The following is a 7,538-nucleotide window of genomic DNA, read 5'->3' as shown; positions in this document are numbered from 1 at the left end:
ATGCCTTCAACCACTGTAGAATTTATGTTCTAGTCCTTATACACCTTCCACTCTATTCCTGTGCTATGCCTTCAAGAGCTGAGTTACAAGTATAGCTTTTAACCATGCTAAGACTTTAAAAAAAAAAAAAAAAAAAAGTTGCTTAAACCTACTGAAAAACATTTTCAGTTTGCACTGACTTGTATTATAAAGGGCTTGTTCTCACATTACTTAAAAGCTTATGAGTGACGTCTGGCTTTACAAATCTTTAACCAGCCTTTTTTATGTCTTCTGATTTAATTGTACTTTTATGAATAGAATGCCTGTTTACATTCTGCTGCATATTGACTACATAAAATTGCTTCCTGGTATCATTAAACATGTAATTTTTTCACTGATAGAGCCTTGATTTTGAGCAACTTCTAAAGAAGGAGTAAGGATCCAATCAGTGCAGGAAACAATTTGTATTACTGTAATTTTATTTCTGGATCTTTTAAAAAGAGGAATTATACAGCAGTAGATAGACTTACTAGCAGTGAGACAGGTTCAACATCAGGAGCTATTGTGAGAAGAAAGACTGGAAACTTCAGCCTCGTGTACAAAATACTAGCAGTGACCTGTAGCTTGACTTTAAGTTATGCAATGCAGCGTTCTGGAAACAAACTACAGGTTTGTTTGATTTCTGAAACTGCTACAACTAAACATTAAATCATTTCATCATATAGCTTCTTTTCTTTGAGTCTTTGAGAACTGACTTTTTAAGGATCAGCTCTTGCTGCTCTTGGCAATATCTAGCTTCTACAGGAAGATCTTTAATTAGGAATACTAGTGGCACACAGCTACTATTCACAGTCAGAACTGGTAGTGAAAAATTAATTTCACACTGTTCATAGTAAGTTAACTAACAGCAAACTTGCAGATTGTTTTCTTATTGCACGCACTTTGAAGCCAGAATCTTAAAAAGAGTACCAGAAACAGGCTCCCACGGAATGAGAATTTCTTAAAGGCACTTACAGGTGGATAACATGAGCCAAGAAGAGACACAGATTTCAGAAATGGTGTAATTTGAAACAGTTGAACTAAGGTCTGTACAGAGAATAAAGCTGTTCTGGTTATCACACAATTGTTCTGGCCTTGTTGCACACCCACGATTTGCCTTGTTTTGTTTTGTTTCGTTTTGTTTTCTTGAAAGTTGCAATGATGTTGTAACTCAGACAGGAAAAAAAAACATGCTGCAAAGAGATGCCCTGATTCCATTGAACTTTTTAGCACAATAAGGAACTAAAAAGCTGCCTGTGCCATTTCAAAACACAAATGAGATTTTCAACACTTTCAAGTTAATAACCAGAACTATAATATGCTGCAGTAACTTGAAGAAGTAAACACCAGGTTTAATGGACTCTGGAATCCACTTACTGGAAGAAGTGAGTTGCCCCAAAACGTAGCAAGGAACAGAAAGAGTAACTAACACAAATGCATACTGCCTTCCACTCTGGGGGGATCTCAGGTTATGTATGAACTACGGCCAAGACTTAAAAAGAGGTTGGGGGAGCTGCTTTTTAACAGCTATGGGACTACCAGGTACCAAAACAGAATTCTCTGGTGCGGAATTCTTCCTGGCAACATATGAGTTTTTGGTAAATTTTTGTTCTGTGCATGCTTTGAAGTAAAAACATTGCACTCACCATTAAATACAATGGCATCAGAAGTGATCACAGCATCATTTATTTACACAGCAGATTCATGAAGAAGGAAGCTGATGCAAACAAAAATTCTGAAGGAATCCTAAGCAAGTAGACAGTAGTAATTAGCCACATCAAATTTCAAACCAGCATGCAAGGCCAAAAACTCTTCCTCTTGGAAAATGGTGCTGTACAATCTGTGCAGGTTTCTGACTGCCGAGACAGCACAGCTGTGCGTTGCCCCCAGAATACCACCTGGCCCAGGGCTGAGACGGTGAGGAGGAAGAGTATCGCCTCTCAATTACTGGTATTACTAATTCATGGAACATTTGGGAAAAGGGAGAACTCCATGGAAAATCAAGCCCCGACCAAACCCAACCCAGTTTTATTTGAAGATCACTATCTGAGATGGCATAGCTGCAGGCATACGGGAAACAGTAAGCATTTCAGAATATCCACTCCCATGCTGGAAAAGCAAGGTGAATGCATGTTTGCTTAAATACAATTCTGTCTGAGTCCCTAAACTGCTACTATGGCATCATTGCTTCCACAAAAAAAGCTGCTTACAATGATGAGGCCAGGGAATATCTTTTCTATTCCTATTAATTAGGGAGCTAATTCCCCATCCAGAAAAGGGTAGCTTGCAATTGAGTAAAATAATGAAACCATCTGTGTTCTGAGTTATTCAAAACTCAGACATTTGCTTATTGCATTTCCAAAGAGAGTAAAGGTTGAGACCATGCTACTCTTCAGAGGTTATTTCTGAAACTATATGTTCTAAAACTTAAAACTGAAATCCTTCTATCTAAAACAATCATATGTAGGCAAATTTATTACATATTTCTTAGGGCTTGATCCAAAAAGAATGTTCTCCCTATGGCTGCTAGCCCATATAAAAGCGCAAAAAAGCCTTTGGGGCTCCACAGCTGCAAGAGAGATTTGCATATTGAGAGATAGGTGAGGCTGGTTGCAAGCTTTTTGACAACACCTTTTTTAATTAGGAAAGAAAACATTACTAGATGGTGATTTCACTCAGGTCTTCTTTGGAAATGGTTCCCAGAATAGAATTTCTGGTGAAAATAGAAGGGAAAAACCAATTCCAGAGCAGAGAAGCTGGGTCTGAGGATTCACATACCTGTGCTTCATTTAGATCAAGGATCTTATCACTAGGTGAATTCTCTGACAACGTATCACAGGTTACAGTGGAGGAAAGAAGAAGGGAAACAGTGGGGAGGAATGAAAGGCAAAGTGACAATTTCTCAATCTCTCTCCCTAAAAGTGTGTCACCCCATATAAATAATGTAATATTAATCAGCATACAGGCTCAAACCTCATTCAGCCCTGACTGACACTATAGAGTCTGAAAAATTTATATGAAAATATTCCAGGACCAGCTAAAAAATGAAGTAAATTCTATCAGAAAAAAAAACAAACCTAGCAGGTCCCACTTGCTAGGAAACATAGGTCTAATAACCTCTGAATTCAACTGCTTGGATAAAAACAAAAATCCAAACACACTTGCCTTCCCTCATCAATGACGTTCGTAACTGACTGTGTGAGGGTGGTTAGGTTTCCTTTACACCTTCTGAAAAGTTGTCTTTTGTATTCCTGGACATGAATAGCTCTGAAATCTTGAAGGGACATGTATAAGAAGAGATTATTCTCCGCTCAGCTCCATCCAAAAGACAAAAGATGAAGGACATGAAGCGCCAGTAGGAACTGGTATCCACTCCCTCAGGTTTACAATTCTCTTGATTCAACTGCCTATCCTATCTATCATCATATCAAGATATGTATATCAGCATATCAGTATTGCTATTTCTTACTCTTATTTTAGCAGCTTAAAAAGGCTGCGTTCAAAGATTTTGAGCAACATGGCAACAACTGGAAACGGCAGTGTTAATGCTGGTGTATGAATAAATCAAGTCTGCCAAGTAGTAACCTCATACCAGTGGCAGGTAGCAACCAACCTTATTAAAGTCAAACAGTTGTGGCCAGCAGGCAGTAAGCAAGGAAAAGGAAAATAAAGCAGAACAAATCCCAGAAATTCCTTTACTAGAAGAATTGGCTAGTAAGGATTTTATCACCCGAGACCAAATTGTAATGGCTGGTGTCAATATCATTAGCCTACTAGTAGTTCTAGAAGCTTTTCTCTTTTTACTCACCTTCATAATTTTCTTATGTCTAACAGATTAATTTACTGAAAGATCATTCCCTCTGTCTTCAGTACACATCCTCCCACACCTTTGCAAGTATTTCAAGACTCACATTAAAGAAGGCTCATTCTTTAGATTTTTTTAAGCTATATAAAAGATCTATGGGACTCGCAGTGAGCAAATAATACAGCACTACACTGAGACTGCCACACTAGGTCTCCTTCAACAGCCTGCCTTCAGCAGTAGCCCTGAGCAGATGCCCAGAAGAATATTAAGAAACAGGGCAGGCCTAAAGTATTTGGTTTTGGTTTAATTACTGATGTGGACAAACTCTTCTCTCTCCAGTTTAGTTCAGTTCAGCTCATCTATCTATCTGGAACCTACCTAACAATCCCTGTGGAGAAGTGACATTTACAAGCCAGCTCTCAGAAAAGCAAGTTTCATACTTTAGAAATATACCACATGAAAGTTATTGAAAAATAAAACTTAGAGGAGGATATCCCTGGATCTTGCTACAAAAGCAACATACCACTTTCACCAGAAGCTATACCATCTCAATACTGTATTATGCTATCAAAGTATTCAGTGTATTTTTAGGAACATATTGTAAAGAATTCCAGCAAGTGCTCTTAATGTTCTTTTGTTTGGCAAGTGACATTACCCTCCCTCCATGGTTAAGACAGCAAATTACCAGACACCCTAAAGAATGCAATAGTCTAGCCAAAACTAGAAAAAAACCACTTTTAACGCCAGCAGCCTAGCCAACTACCACTCAGTTTCCAACCTCCTCTTCCTTGGCAATGTCTTTGTGAAAGTAGTGGCATCCAAAAGCTAACAGCACCTATACCTTGCCAGCGCCCTGGCTCCTTGACATACAGGCATCAGACCAAAACGTGATAGAAGAACAAACCCTCCTGGCACTGCCAGTCCGCATGCTCCTGGCCGGGGACAGAAAACAAACCTCAGAGTGGATATCCTCTGGGGCTCTGACAGAAGTGACTGCCTGGTTCTAATAACAAGACTCACGTGGACTTTAATAAGAAAGCTCAGCACAGCAGTCTTTTTATCAGACAAACTGAACAGAGTGCAAATCCCTCATTCTCCTGCACAGGCCCAGAAGTCCTGTATTTTGCAGCTCCACAAACCTTAACACTTTCGTCCTGCCAGTTTAACCCTAAGACAGTATCACACAGGGAAGCTGAATGATGCTAGAAGTTCATGCATCCTCAAATAGGCAGATGATATTCAATTATGCCCCTGTCTCTGCTTAAATGAAGGGTTTCAAGAGAAGCAAGGCACAGCTTCCATTTTCTGTCCCCACTTGGCAGTAGATAAAGGAATAATCCTTCCAGCAGTGACTCCAAAGCATGAGAAAGTGTTATGCTCATATTTCAAGCAGAAAGTTTCATGATGAAACCAGAAACAGATTTCTCTGCCCTCTACCTCCCTCTACCTTCTGGGACACCGGAGTTTGTCAAACATTAGGGCATCTGGTCTTGCCCCACAAGGCTGCCAAAAGAAAGCCTATATAGCTCATCTGCTGCCCTCCCTAGGGCTGTGTTGCTGGCAGCAAGATTACTCCTTGCTGGGGTAGCCTGGGGTTGAGACCGAGGGTTGCTGAGATTGGACTCACTAGAGGATGTGATTAGCACTGGAGAAATATGTACTTCCACCTTCCTACTCAAAATGCTAAATGGTACTTTAAAAACAGAGTTTTAAAACACGTTGAGGGTGAGTTTCCAAACCCTGTCTTCAGCTTCCCAAACCCTGAGGCTACAAAGGATCCTTCAAATTGAGGAGGGGCAATGCATTTGGCTTTTTGTGAGCTCACAAACAGAGATATTCTAAAATAAGAATAAATACTCTACAGCTAAGTGTGCCAAGTTTTACAAAACTGTTATTATCTGTGAGGAAATTTTTCAGGCTTGTTTTAGGTGTAAATTTGCTGGTTTGGGTTTTTAAACCACTATCCTACATAATTTATGTCATATATTTAATAAAGAAATAAAAGCCTACTCATAACATCCCACACAGTTTGGAGAGAAACAGCATTGAAGTCACCAGACAAAAGTGATTTCAAGCCTGCATCGTCTCTTGCAAAAAAAAAGTCACATTAAAAATCACTTGAAAAAGACCTTACCGTATTATTTGACTTGTTCTGCCCTCATATCTCTAAAACATATCTGCAATCTTCCAGCATATATTTTCTGTTTTTATATTACAGGAATTTGGCTTTTTGTATAATGACCTATGATGGTTCTCCCATTTTTGGGTGTCCACATGCAACAGACATGACCTATTCCACCACATGTAGAGAATACTTTCATCATTTGCACAGTAAAAAACTGTGCAGCCACAACACAAGCCATTTTCACTGATGTTTGGGCCAATCCAGAAAATATTCATATATATGTTACAGCCCAGCATCACACAAGTACTTCTTGGTTAGAGTATGGTTCATTTTGCACTCAGAAAAAGACCAAACTGAGTTATCTGAAGCTTATTTCAAATAGACGCTTCTTGTGTGAGTCAAAATGAGAAGATACATCATGACGGTGGTGGCAGGAGTCACCCCTTGCTCATTAAGAAGTGATAGTATCTCTGTCACACTTGTTTGTCTTACTCTGATAAAATTCATAAAACAACAAAGATTTACAAGATTTATTAGCACAGCCCAATTATTAGAATGATGACTCATGAAAATACAAAGAACCTTTGGTCTAAACAGTGTGGAATGGCAAAGTCTGGGTTTGATTTGCTCTTGAATTTTTATTTTTAGAGAACCTTTGAAAGAATTCTTTACATTGACATCTCTCTCAAAAAAAAAAAATCCAAACATCACTAGCATGACCCCTTAACAGTGTGTTCAAAAACTGCTCTGAGCTGATATGAAAAATATAAAAAATGAACTTATTTTAATTTTATAATGCACATATAAAATAAGAGTAAAGAACATGATAGCTCAGCTCACAGACTTTAGAGGTAGGTCCATTGTGTTTTGTCTGAGATAAAAGAATAATAGTAGCATTTGAAAACTTTTATAAAAGTAAAGTTATTTGGTATCTTGTCTTCTCACTCCTCTGTGTATCCCCACTTACAAAATTTTAAAACACATGAACTGAAAGAAAAATTCCTTAGATTAAATTAATGTTGATGAAACTATGATTGAGGTATTGCCAGTTTAAAAGAACTAAAATAATCACAGTTTGTCCTGATTATATGTACTTACCAGTGCAAAATACGTTGTTGACCAATTTTCCTCTCTTTAACTATTAACAGTAGTATCTTTGTTCTCAAACAATGTTAGATGAACATGTTCTGGAACTTATATTTACCTGGTGGATTCTTGGCAGGATCATTGTGGCTTGGACTTCCTGGTTGTCCAGAATCTATAAAGAAATGAAAGAAATGTTTTACTGATTTGTTTTGAAAGTATCTCACAACCTCTTAATACCCTCCTTCAATATTAAGCTAATACTTAACTTTGTTCTTTAAAGGTCATTTCCCTGACTTTCTACATGAAGGCATTATTGAACAAACATTCTATATGTAACCCATTTTATGCAGAAGCACAAACGTTGTGAAAGATGCAATGATCCTCATAAAAGGAACTCATAGATCAATGAGTAAGGACAAGAGAGTCATTCAAGTAAATACTCAAGTTGTAAACACATCTACAAGTGTACCTTTTCATTCGCTTTCTCTCCATCCCCCAAACATA

The 7,538-nt window shown here is 38.2% G+C and overlaps 1 protein-coding gene across 1 annotated transcript in view; it reads right to left on the bottom strand.

The window, feature by feature from the left end:
* NFIB (nuclear factor I/B) overlaps positions 1 to 7,202 on the bottom strand; it is a 68,167-nt gene extending 60,965 nt beyond the window's left edge. Inside the window, exon 1 of the mRNA XM_010081665.1 lies at positions 7,153 to 7,202. The gene's annotated coding sequence lies outside the window, so the exon portion shown is untranslated. The remainder of the gene's footprint in view (positions 1 to 7,152) is intronic.
* Between the last annotated feature and the right edge of the window lie 336 nt (positions 7,203 to 7,538).

Source organism: Pterocles gutturalis, unplaced genomic scaffold (assembly GCF_000699245.1).
Source record: "Pterocles gutturalis isolate BGI_N339 unplaced genomic scaffold, ASM69924v1 scaffold38184, whole genome shotgun sequence".
In the NCBI taxonomy this organism is placed as follows: Eukaryota; Metazoa; Chordata; class Aves; order Pterocliformes; family Pteroclidae; genus Pterocles; species Pterocles gutturalis.
The sequence above is the reverse complement of the archived record's forward strand: the minus strand, read 5'-3'. Positions and strand labels throughout refer to the sequence as shown.